Raw genomic sequence first — 13,642 nt, forward strand, 5'->3', positions numbered from 1 at the left:
CTGTGCTACTTAAAAGCATAAGTAGAACCTCAGGAAAAATTGACTGGATTTCATTGCTCCAGATCTGATATGTGGCACTCAATATGCCAGCAAATTTGGAAAACTCAACAGTGGCCACAGGACTGGAAAAAGTCAGTTTTCATTCAAATCCCAAAGAAAGGCAATCCAAAGAATGCTGAAACTACCGCACAATTGCACTCATCTCACACGCTAGTAAAGTAATGCTCAAAATTCTGCAAGCCAGGCTTCAGCAATATGTGAACCATGAACTTCCTGATGTTCAAGCTGGTTTTATAAAAGGCAGAGGAACCAGAGATCAAATTGCCAACATCCACTGGATCATAGAAAAAGCAAGAGAGTTCCAGAAAAACATCAATTTCTGCTTTATTGACTATGCCAAAGCCTTTGACTGTGTGGATCACAATAAACTGTGGAAAATTCTTCAAGAGATGGGAATACCAGACCACCTCACCTGCCTCTTGAGAAATTTGTATGCAGTTCAGGAAACAACAGTTAGAACTGGACATGGAACAGCAGACTGGTTCCAAATAGGAAAGGGAGTACATCAAGGCTGTATATTGTCACCCTGTTTATTTAATTTATATGCAGAGTACATCATGAGTAATGCTGACTGGAAGAAACACAAGCTGGAATCAAGATTGCCTGGAGAAATATTTAATAACCTCAGTTATGCAGAGGACACCACCCTTATGGCAGAAAGTGAAGAGGAACTCAAAAACCTCTTGATGAAAGTGAAAGTGGAGAGTGAAAAAGTTGACTTAAAGCCCAACATTCAGAAAACGAAGATCATGGCATCCGGTCCCATCACTTCATGGGAAATGGATGGGGAAACAGAGGAAACAGCGTCAGACTTTATTTTTCTGGGCTCCAAAATCACTACAGATGGTGACTGCAGCCACGAAATTAAAAGACGCTTACTCCTTGGAAGGAAAGTTATGACCAACTTAGATGGCATATTCAAAAGCAGAGACATTACTTTGCCAACAAAGGTTTGTCTAGTCAAGGCTATGGTTTTTCCTGTGGTCATGTATGGATGTGAGAGTTGGACTGTGAAGAAGGCTGAGTGGCAAAGAATTGACGCTTTTGAACTGTGGTGTTGGAGAAGACTCTTGAGAGTCCCTTGGACTAAAGGACATCCAACCAGTCCATTCTGAAGGAGATCAGCCCTGGGATTTCTTTGGAAGGAATGATGCTAAGGCTGAAACTCCAGTACTTTGGCCACCTCACGCGAAGAGTTGACTGATTGGAAAAGACTCTGATGCTGGGAGGGATTGGGGGCAGGAGGAGAAGGGGACGACAGAGAATGAGATGGCTGGATGGCATGACTGACTCGATGGACGTGAGTCTCAGTGAAATCCGGGAGTTGGTAATGGACAGGGAGGCCTGGCGTGCTGCAATTCATGGAGTTGCAAAGAGTCGGACACGACTGAGTGACTGATCTGATATACACCACTTTCCCTTGTATGATGTTAGTTCCACTATCTATGAATTTATAGAAAAAACATAAATTCTTTATATAGATGTATATATTATACAGTGATACTTCCCTTAAGTTTGTTCATTAGAGATGCTATTACACATGTGCACAATGAAATTCATACAGTACTGGTTTATATGGTGTTGTTTTAGAAAAATAAAAAAATGTTTGGAAATCAGTCAACAGAAGAAAGTCAATGAAAGTTAAAATAAGTGGACAACTTATCTAATACAACATCTACATGTTGTATCATATGATTTTACTACATACCATACATGCTGTTATGTATGACTGAATTCGGAGAATGCAATGGCACCCCACTGCAGTACTCTTGCCTGGAAAATCCCATGGACGGAGGAGCCTGGTGGGCTGCAGTTCATGGGGTCTGTAAGAGTCAGACACGACTGAGCGACTTCACTTTCACTTTTCACTTTTATGCATTGGAGAAGGAAATGGCAACCCACTCCAGTGTTCTTGCCTGGAGCATCCCAGGGATGAGGGAGCCTGGTGGTCTGCCATCTATGGGGTCGCACAGAGTCGGACGCGACTGAAGCGACTTAGCAGCAGCATGGCTGAATTGCCACTAACAAATCAATATTAAAACAGATTTTCCTTCTGCCACTACATGGTTAGAATTGTGTTTCCTTTGGGAAAATAAAAGAAAATTGATGGACACAGATTGAATTAACAGAATAGTGTGTTTGATACTTCTCAAGAGTATTTGTAAAAAAAAAAAATTCTGTCGTGTGAAGCAATGAAAGTATAACAAGGCACACAACACACTCAGTTTCCATCTGGTAGAAGTTAGGGACTAAACACATTCTGAAAACAGGAAATGTGTCACAGAAGTAGAGCACAGAACACGAGCCTCCAGAAAAGGTCTTGGGGTAGGGTGGCAATGAAGAAGACCCCATGGCTGGGTTGAGCCTGGGCATTCCTCCCACCTCCACCATGGACCTTTCCTGAGGTCCTGACTCAGAGCCTGCCCCTGCCTAAATATCCCCTCCACCTGAACACTGGCTTCTGCCAAGCCCATCCCCATCTCAGCCGAACCTTTCACAGCCAAGGTTTTTTCCTGCCTTTTAGTTGTTGTTTTATTGTTGTTTTGAGAGGGATTTTTTTGTTTGTTTGTTTGTTTTCTTTTATTTTGTTTTACTATTTGTCACTGGAATTTAGTTTTGCCCTCCAGTTCTTATTCTTATTTTTTCCCACTATTTTTATTTTTCTACTATTATATTTTCTACTATTTCTATTAGTTTTCTAAACTTATTTTATTTTCTTATTTTTCATTACTATTCTGTTCTCTCTTATTTTTAATTATATCAAATAAGACACTAATAGATGGAGAAATATACCATGTTCATGGATTGGAAGAATCAATATAGTGAAAATGTGTATACTACCCAAAGCAATCTATAGATTCAATGCAATCCCTATCAAGCTACCAACAGTATTTTTTACAGAGCTAGAACAAATAATTTCACAATTTGTATGGAAATATAAAAAACCTCAAATAGCCAAAGCAATCTTGAGAAAGAAGAATGGAAATGGAGGAATCAACCTGCCTGACTTCAGGCTCTACTACAAAGCCACACTCATCAAGAGAGTATGATACTGGCACAAAGACAGAAATATAGATCAATGGAACAAAATAGAAAGCCCAGAGATAAATTCACATACCTATGGACACCTTATCTTTGACAAAGGAGGCAAGATTATACAATGGATTAAAGACAATCTCTTTAACAAGTGGTGCTGGGAAAACTGGTCAACCACTTGTAAAAGAATGAAACTAGAACACTTTCTAACACCATACACAAAAATAAACTCAAAATGGATTAAAGATCTAAACGTAAGACCAGAAACTATAAAACTCTTTCAGGAGAACATAGGCAAAAAACTCTCTGACATAAATCAGAGCAGGATCCTCTATGACCCACCTCCCAGAATACTGGAAATAAAAGCAAAAATAAACAAATGGGACCAATTAAAATTAAAAACTACTGCACAACAAAGGAAACTATGAGCAAGGTGAAAAGACAGCCTTCAGAATGGGAGAACATATTAGCAAATGAAGCAACTGACAAACAACTAATCTCAAAAAAAACAAACAACTCCTGCAGCTCAATTTGAGAAAAATCAATGACCCAATCAAAAAATGGGCCAATGAACTAAATAAGCATTTCTCCAAAGAAGATATACAGATGGTTAACAAACACATGAAAAGATGCTCAACATTACTCATTATCAGAGAAATGCAAATCAAAACCACAATGAGGTACCATTTCACGCCAGTCAGAATGGCTGCTACCTAAAAGTCTACAAGCAATAAATGCTGGAGAGGATGTGGAGAAAAGGGAACTCTCTTACACTGCTGGTGGGAATGCAAACTAGTACAGCCACTATGGAGAACAGTGTAGAGATTCCTTAAAAAACCGGAAATAGAACTGCCTTATGATCCAGCAATCCCACTGCTGGGCATACACACTGAGGAAATCAGAATTGAAAGAGACACGTGTACCGCAGTATTCACTGAAGCACTGTTTATAATAGCCAGGACATGGAAGCAACCTAGATGTCCCTCAGCAGATGAATGGATAAGAAAGCTGTGGTACATATACACAATGGAGTATTATGCAGCCATTAAAAAGAATACATTTGAATCAGTTCTAATGAGGTGGATGAAACTGGAGCCTATTATACAGAGTGAAGTAAGCCAGAAATTAAAACACCAATACAGTATACTAACACATATATATGGAATTTAGAAAGATGGTAACAATAACCCTGTATGCGAGACAGCAAAAGAGACACAGATGTATAGAACAGTCTTTTGGACTCTGTGGGAGAGGGAGAGGGTGGGATGATTTGGGTGAATGGCATTGAAACATGTATAATATCATATATGAAACGAGTCACCAGTCCAGGTTCAATGCATGATACTGGATGCCTGGGGCTGGTACACTGGGATGACCCAGAGGATGTACAGGGAGGGAAGTGGGAGGGGGGTTCAGGATGAGGAACACGTGTACATCCGTGTCAGATTCATGTTGATGTATGGCAAAACCAATACAATATTGTAAAATAATTAGCCTCTAATTAAAATAAATAAATTTATATTTAAAAAATAGATATAGCTAGATATAAAAATATATATATATGGGTTTCACTGGTATCTCAGCTGGTAAAGAATCTGCCTGCAATACAGGAGACCCCTTTTCAATTCCTAGTTTGGGAAGATCCCCTGGAGAAGGAATCGATCACCCACTCCATTATTCTTGTGATTTCCTGGTGGATCAGATAGTAAAGAATCTGCCTGAAATGCAGGATACCTGGTTTTGATCCCTGGGTTGGGAAGATCCCTTGGAGGAGGGCGTGATAACCCTCTCCAGTATTTTTGCCTGGAGAATCCCCATGGACAAAGGATCGTGGCAAGCTACAGTCCATAGGGTCACAAAGAGTTGGATATGACTGAGCGACTGAACTGAATTAAATGAGCATTTCCAGTGACAAACACTGTATATGTATATATGAAAAGAGCATTTATATTTTACATTAATCATTATTGTTAAAATCATACTTGTACATACATTTTATAAAGTGAATAATAGTATAAGATTTTAATGAAAAGCAGAAGTCCCCTGGCTGACTCTTCTAGTACAATCTTGTTCCCCAGAGATAACTACCTTTAATTCATTTAATTTTCTTCTAATATTTACAACCAAAATTATCAATAAAATTCTTATGCTACAAAAAAAGTGTGGATATATGTATCTTTATAAATAATTCACTTTGTTCTATATCAGAAAACAGCACAACATTGTAAATCAATTGTGATTCCATGAAAATATGTTTAAAAAATAAAAAAGTAAATGTAGATAATAGAAGAAAATGAAAGAAGGTAAAGTTTTAGAAGTATGAGAAGTATGGAGAACATTTAGCCAGGTGACATATATTCATGTCAAAAAAGAAAAGAAAATGTGAAAATGCATTTTCCCATTTATAATGAAATTTATTTTTGAATGGGCTTTTCAGTGGAAGGATTTTGGCACAGTACTGTGAATCTCATTTTTGGTATCATATCTAAAACACCTTTGATACTGAACACTGAACTCAGACAGACAGAATATTGATGGCTACCAGAAAAAAGAGTTGGGAAAATGAGGAGATGTTAATGAAGGAGTACAAATTACCATTTATAAGGTGAATAATATTTTAGCTGTAATATAGAGCGTGGTAACTATAGTTAACAATACTGCAATGTGCACTTGAAGATTGTCATGAAAGTAGATCTTAAATGTTCTTACCATAGCACCAAAAAAAATGTGTCATCTAAAATTTATTGTGGCAAAAGTTTCACAATATATGTATATCAAATTATCATATTGTATACCTTGAATGTATACAATGTTATATATCCTTATGTCAATAAAATAGGAAGAAGTCCTTTTTATGCATTAAAAAAAAAAAAACATGCAAAGCATCAAACTAGAGCAATGGATTAAAATAGCAGTGTTGAGAAAATTACTACCAGATCTAGACAGTCTGTTCTGAATGAAAATGACTAAACATAATTGCACAACACACACATGCACACACACAAAAGTATTGCCAAATACCCAGTACATGGCTTTTTATCTGACTTTCCCCCCAGAGTTTTGAGAGGTTTATCCTTATTCTCATACAATGCAATGTAGTCATTTTTGACCTCCAATTAGTGCAGTACTGAAAATAACACTACATTCTTATTGTAGACTGAAATTTCAGATTCATAATTTTGTGTGTTCCATAGAATTTTTATTTTTAAAGAGTATTTTTCCTAATTTATAAAATGATTAAAACAACATAATATATGAGGTAATTTCCAAGATCAAAAAACAGTATTTAAAAATCAGTTGTATATTACTGGGCATATAGAAAAGAGTTAAAACCATCCAGCATGTTTAACACCTTTTCCTGTGGCAATAAAACCATCTATTTACTTAAAATAGTTATGCAACTTCAGAGAAGCCAGTACTGTCTAGTGGAATAAGTTCTGATTTGAGAATGATACTTAGGGATTACAGGCAGCCAGATTAATTGTGAGCAACTTCTTCACTTTTCTGTATGCCAACTTCCTTTTTGTGACAGAACTGGTATATTGATTCTATTCTTTGTTTAATGATAATTTTGAAGATTAAAATATTATGGAAGTTCAAATATTCTAAAAAATGTAAAAATGTTTTAAATTTATTAAAATATTCTTTTGTGAAATTAGTTTAATCAAATATTAAGAATAAAAAGTGCAATCACATATGATATCATTTTTAAAATATTAAATTGAGAATCTCTGTAATTTACTAACCATGCAAACTTAAATTACACAATGTCTTTACATTTTTACTAACACTTTAAAAATACATTTTTGACTCTTTGCTTTTTTGCTTGTGTGAGGCTTAGGATATCTTAATCTTATTATTGGACAGTTTATAGCAAACAAGAGGTCAATATAAGTGAGCATGGATCTGTTAGTATATAGTGCAAGTAGGAAGGAGAGATTTAATATGGAGATGAGATGGGAAAAGGGAGTAAGAGTGTGAAATTATTATCTATGCTGACATAGATACATTGATGTCTAGTACATGCTGTTGTTAAACTTAAGAAAACCGGTGACATGGGAGCATTTTGATATGGGGCCTTATCTAAAATAACATATTGAAAGTTATGAAAGCTTATGGATAACAATTTAGGGTAAATGTTTAGCTGGAAATATCTAAGGAAGTTTAATTCATCTAAGAATGTCTGGTTTTGGAAAAAAAGCTCAATAATAAATATGCTAATTAGAAACTATTTTCTTCATTGATCTTGCTAACAAGCAAATAGAAGAAAAAAATTCTACCCTCCTCAATTTCTTCATAGAAATTAACACAGTACAAAAAGGGTCTATTTTTTTATCAAAATAGAATTTGCCCATGGAAGAAAATGCACTCATAAAAATTATAACACAAATATATAAACCAGTCCATTCACAGTCAGTTACTGTAAATTGCACTTTTTTGTTTTCTGTATTGTACTGGCAATTGACCAAATATGGCAGCAGAGTGCATTATTATGTATTTGATAGGATTTTCAAAATGTTAGAGTCCTGTTATAAGAAGCATGTGTAATTTTCCTCTGGTTTGAGGTTAAGATGGGATGCCTGATAGTCAGATATCTACAACTGTTCTTCCTATACACAGGTTCCTTAATTGGTTCCAGGCAGTTATTTTTACCATATCCAAGACATTTGTTTTTTAAGTTGTCCATCCATTTAGAAAAAGCAGTGAAACCAGAGATCAATCTGCCAACATTTTTCAGATCTAATAGAAGCAAGGGAATTTCACAAAAACATCTGCTTCACTGACTACACTAAAGCCTTTGCCTGTTTGGATCACAACAAAATGTGGAAAATTCTTAAGGAAATGAGAATACCAGACCACCTGACCTGTCTCCTAAGAAACCTGTATGAAGGTCAATAAGCAACGAAACCAAATATGGAACAAAGGACCGGGTTCAAAATTGGGAAAGGAGCATGTCAAGGCTATATATTGTCATCCTGCTTATTTAACTTAATTCAGAGTACATCATGAGAAATGCCAGGCTGGATGAATCACAAGCTGAAATCAAGATTGCTGGAAAAAATATCAACAGCCTCGGATATGCAGATGATACCACTTTAATGACAGAAAGCAAAGAGAAACTAAAGAATCTCTTGATGAGAGTGAAAGAGGAGAGTGAAAAAAGCTAACTTAAAACTCAACATTAAAAAGCTAAGATCATGGCATGTGATCCCATCACTTAATGGCAAATAGATGGGGAAACAATGGAAACAGTGACAGATTTGAATCACTGCTGACGGGGACAGCAGCAATGAAAGTGAAAGACACTTGCTCCTTGGAAGAAAAGCTATGACAAACCTAGATAGCGTATTAAAAAGCAGAAACATCGCTTGGCAGACAAAGATCCGGTTAAAGCTACGGTTTTTCCAGTAGTAATGTGTGGATGTGATGGTTGGACCATAAAGAAGGCTGAGCACCAAATAATAGGTGCTTTTCAACTGTGGTGTTGGAGAAGACTCTTGAGAGTCCCTTGGACTGCAAGGAGATTGAACTAGCCAATCCTGAAGGAAATCAACCCTGAATATTCATTGGAAGGACTGAAGCTGAAGATCCAATAATTTGGATACCTGGTATGATCAGCCCACTCATTGATATTGGGAAAGTTTGAGGGCAGGTGGATAAGAGGGCAACAGAGCATTAAATGATTTGATGACATCACTGACTCAATGGACATTAATTTGAGCAAACTCAGGAAGATAATGAAGGACAGGTAAGCCTGGTGCACTGCAGTCCCCAGGGTCACAGTCAGACACAACTTAGCAACTGAACAACAGTCACAATAGCAATTTTTAAGTATTTGTTCAATAAACTGAAATAAATGAAACAGTAGCACAGGAAAACACTGAACTAGGGGTATAGTTTTCTTTGACATAACAGGGTTCCAAAAAAGACTCCTATAGGAAAAGCAATTGTGAAATTTTGATGAGAAAGTAAAAATTTCGTCTCTTAGAAGAAATGTCTATATATAATCAACTAGATTAATGCATGGGTTATTCTTTATATTCTTCTATCTATTCTGTTCCATTGATGTATTTGCCAATCCTTGATCCAGTCTGGAATTTTAATTATTGGAATTTTATAATAAATCAACATGCTGCTGCTTCTGCCAAATCACTTCAGTCGTGTCCGACTCTGTGTGACCCCATAGATGGCAGCCAACCAGGCTCCCTCTTCCCTGGGATTCTCCAGGCAAGAACACTGGAGTGGGTTGCCATTTCCTTCTCCAATGCATTAAAGTGAAAAGTGAAAGTGGGGTCCAACAGTCATGTCCGTCACATGTGCGAGTTTGAATGTTTTAACATTACTCTTTCTTATGAATGTCTTAATTTTTCTTATCCCTTGTGTATGTATTCATCCCATCTTTTAGTTTCATGTCGGTGTGAAATTTGTTCCTTCAGGAGTGTATTAAAGCTAATGAATTGCCCCTTGTAAATGATATGGCAAAAATTGAAATTATCACTTCTAAGATTTAATTATAAAATACTGTTAGTTCTGTTTTGATACTTCTCTTTCTCTGTTTCTTTTTACTTGCTTTCTATGATGAAGCAAACCACCATCTTTTAAACTGCCTTATGGATTAATTCATATGCCCACCAAAGTACTAAAGGAAATCTCAGTATTTTTTAATTGAATTTCTTTTATGGAAGTATCATTGATTTACAACATTATATTACTTTCAGCATACAGCATAGTGGTACAATATTTTATAAGTATGCTTCATTTGCAGTTTACAAAATAATAGCTATATTCCCTATGCTGCAAAACATATCTGTATTGCATATTTTTTATATATTGTAGTTTGTATATTTTAATTCCATACCCTATCATGTCCCACCCTCTCCTCTTTCCCTATGATAATTACTAGTTTGTTCTTTATATCTGTAAATCAGTATCTGTTTTATTTTATATATCCATTTGTTTTACTTTTTAGATTTCACGTACAGGTGATAATAGAATGTTTGCCTTGGTCTGACATTTCACCAAGCATAATATTCTCAAGGTCCATCCATGTGGTTGCAAATAGTAAAATTTTATTCTTTTTATGGCTGAGTAATAAAAAGGGTTCCAGAAAAACATCTATTTCAGCTTTATTGACTATGTCAAAGGCTTTGACTGTGTGGATCACAATAAACTGTGGAAAATTCTGAAAGAGATGGGAATACCAGAAGACCTGACCTGTCTCTTGAGAAATTTGTATGCAGGTCAGAAGGCAACAGTTAGAACTGGACATGGAACAACAGACTGTTTCCAAATAGGAAAAGGAGTACGTCAAGGCTGTATATTGTCACCCTGTTTATTTAACTTATATGCAGAGTACATCATGAGAAATGCTGGGCTGGAAGAAGCACAAGCTGGAATCAAGATTGCCGGGAGAAATATCAGTAACCTCAGATATGCAGATGACACCACCCTCATGGCAGAAAGTGAAGAGGAACTAAAAAGCCTCTTAATGAAGGTGAAAGAAGAGAGTGAAAAAGTTGGCTTAAAACTCAACATTCAGAAAACGAAGATCATGGCATCTGGCCCCATCACTTCATGAGAAATGGATGGGGAAACAGTGGAAACAGTGTCAAACTTTATTTTTGGGAGGCTCCAAAATCACTGCAGATGGTGACTGCAGCCATGAAATTAAAAGACGCTTACTCCTTGGAAGGAAAGTTATGACCAACCTAGATAGCATATTGAAAAGCAGAGACATTACTTTGCCAACAAAGGTCCATCTAGTCAAGGCTATGGTTTTTCCAGGGGTCATGTATGAATGTGAGAGTTGGACTGTAAAGAAGGTTGAGCACCGAAGAATTGATGCTTTTGATCTGTGATGTTGGAGAAGACTCTTGAGAGTCCCTTGGACTGCAAGGAGATCCAACCAGTCCATTCTGAAGGAGATCAGCCCTGGGTGTTCTTTGGAGGGAATGATGCTGAAGCTGAAACTCCAGTACTTTGGCCACCTCGCGTGAACAGTTGACTCATTAGAAAAGACTTTGATGCCGGTAGGGATTGGGGGCAGGAGGAGAAGGGGACGACAGAGATTGAGATGGCTGGATGGCATCACTGACTCAATGGACGTGAGTCTGAGTGAACTCCGGAAGTTGGTGATGGACAGGGAGGCCTGGTGTGCTGCGATTCATGGGGTCGAAAGGAGTTGGACATGTCTGAGCAACTGAACTGAACTGAACTGAATCCTCTCTTATATGACAAGTTGCTTCTATATCTTAGTTATTGTAAATAATGCTGCTGTGAATATTGGGATGCATCATCTTCAGATCATTGTTTTCATTTTCTTTAGATATATACCCAAGAGTGAAATTATTGCATCATATCATAGTTCTGTATTAGTATTTTGAGAAACCTCCATGCTATTTTCATAAAGGGCTGCACCAATTTACACTCCCATCAATACCATATGAGGTCTCTTTTTCCATATCCTTGCCAACATTTGTTATTTTTGGTCTTTTTGATGAGATCCATTCTGACAGGTATGAGGTGATATCTCATTGTGGGTTTGGTTTTCATTTTTCTGATGACTGGCAACACTGAGCATCTTTTACATTCTGTTGGCTATCTGTATGTATCCTTTGGAAAAATGTTTATTTAGGTCTTCTGCCAAGCTTTTCAGAGAAGGCAATGGAACCCCACTCCAGTACTCTTGCCTGGAAAATCCCATGGATGGAGGAGCCTGGTAGGCTGCAGTCCATGGGGTCGCTAAGAGTCGGATACGACTGAGCGACTTCACTTTCACTTTTCATTTTCATGCATTGTAGAAGGAAATGGCAATGCACTCCTGCCGGGGTCCAGCCCCGGCTGATCCAGGGAGTTCAAAGGGGAGACGGCGTGGACAAGTTCACTGGCTTTATTTAAATATTCATCAAAGATATAAAGAGTAATAGAATGAGGATAGCACAGTAGGAAAATTCAGTGGAGAAAAGAGGCTGAGTAGCTTGGTTTACGCAGAAAATCAATATAACCTGTGACATCAGGTTAGCTCTGACCACGGAGGCCACAGGCGCCCTCTCGAATAGCGGAAGGTGCCCCACCTTAGGCACTTTCTCGAGTGGGTCTTAGAAGCCCAGGCAAATAAATGGTCACAGAGGACCTCCGTGCTCCAAATGGAGACTCAGCCAGAATGTGAAAGAAAGAATGACATGGGGAGACCAAGCTTTGGTGAGCAAGGCCCATAGCTTTATTTTCAACAGGGGCTTTTATACCATAAGTTGCACATAGAGGATAATAGGGGCTGTGAAATCATGCAAAGTCAGCAGTCTTTGATCCTTATTGAAACCAGGGTTTCTTTTCTGCAAATTTATCACATACAAATGGTTTAGTTGATTTACATCATCTTCTGGCCAGAAGGCCTATTAACATTTTATGACTCTGACAAAGGTTTGTCAACCGTAAGACTTATTTTCTCCAAGAGTAATTATTTTAAGGTTTGGCACCATCCTCTGAAGGTGTTAGATAAAGTTGCATTCCTATAGGGCAGAGGTGCAGGGGGTTTACAACAAAGGAAAGAATTTATTACCTTAAGGGTCTAAAGTTGCTAGCACCAAGGCCGCTACTTATTTTTTTCTACATACCAACTATATTAATTAATACACATTCAAAGATACAATACAGGGGATGTGGAAACTTGGCAGCAAGCATTGGCTCATCAATGAAATCTTTTACTAGTTTTATTCTGACAGTTTCTAACTCTCTGAGAGGCTCTAAGCTATTTGAATATCTTAGGCTTCCCATGCCTCTCATGGCTGAGAGACTGTAAACAATCGTATGCATAGCTGTAGGAGTCTGGATAAACTTGTCAGGCGAGTTAGAGAGCTATCTGAGGGGTTTGGATTTAAACACTCCTGATGCCCAGGAACTTTATTAACTGGAGCTGTAAGTTAACTCTTTTTAGAGAGAGCGAGATGGTGGTGGGGGACAGCCCCCATAAAGTCAGAGGTGAGAGCACAAAGCAGTAAAGTAGGCAGACTCTGGTTTTTGGGGGTAGATGCTCTGGAGTATCCAGGGGGACTCCTGAGGCTTGATCCCGCCTTTGCGTATGTCGAGCCTCCTTCCTCATGACCTTTGCCACAGGCGGAGTTCCTCACTCTGGCTCCCTGCACACTCCAGTGTTCTTTCATGGAGAATCCCAGGGACAGGGGAGCCTGGTGGGCTGCCGTCTATGGGGTCACACAGAGTCGGACACGAATGAAGTGACTTAGCAGCAGCAGCAGCAGCCAAGCTTTTATTTGAGCTGCTTGGATTTTAGATATTGAATTGTATGAGCTACTTTATGTTTGGATGTTAATCCTGTAACATTTGCAAATGTTTTCTCTCATTCAGTAAGTTGACTTAGCATTTAGGGGATGGTTTCCTTTGCCTTGCAAAAGCACTTATATTTAATTAGGTCTCATTTGTTTATTTTTGCTTTTATTTCTTTTGCCTCAGGAGACAGATTCAAAAGGGACGACCCGGAGGGATGGTACAGGGAGGGAGGGGGGGTTCAGGATGAGGAACACCTGTATGC

The sequence above is a fragment of the Bos taurus genome, chromosome 12, assembly GCF_002263795.3.
Source record: "Bos taurus isolate L1 Dominette 01449 registration number 42190680 breed Hereford chromosome 12, ARS-UCD2.0, whole genome shotgun sequence".
Lineage (NCBI taxonomy): Eukaryota > Metazoa > Chordata > Mammalia > Artiodactyla > Bovidae > Bos > Bos taurus.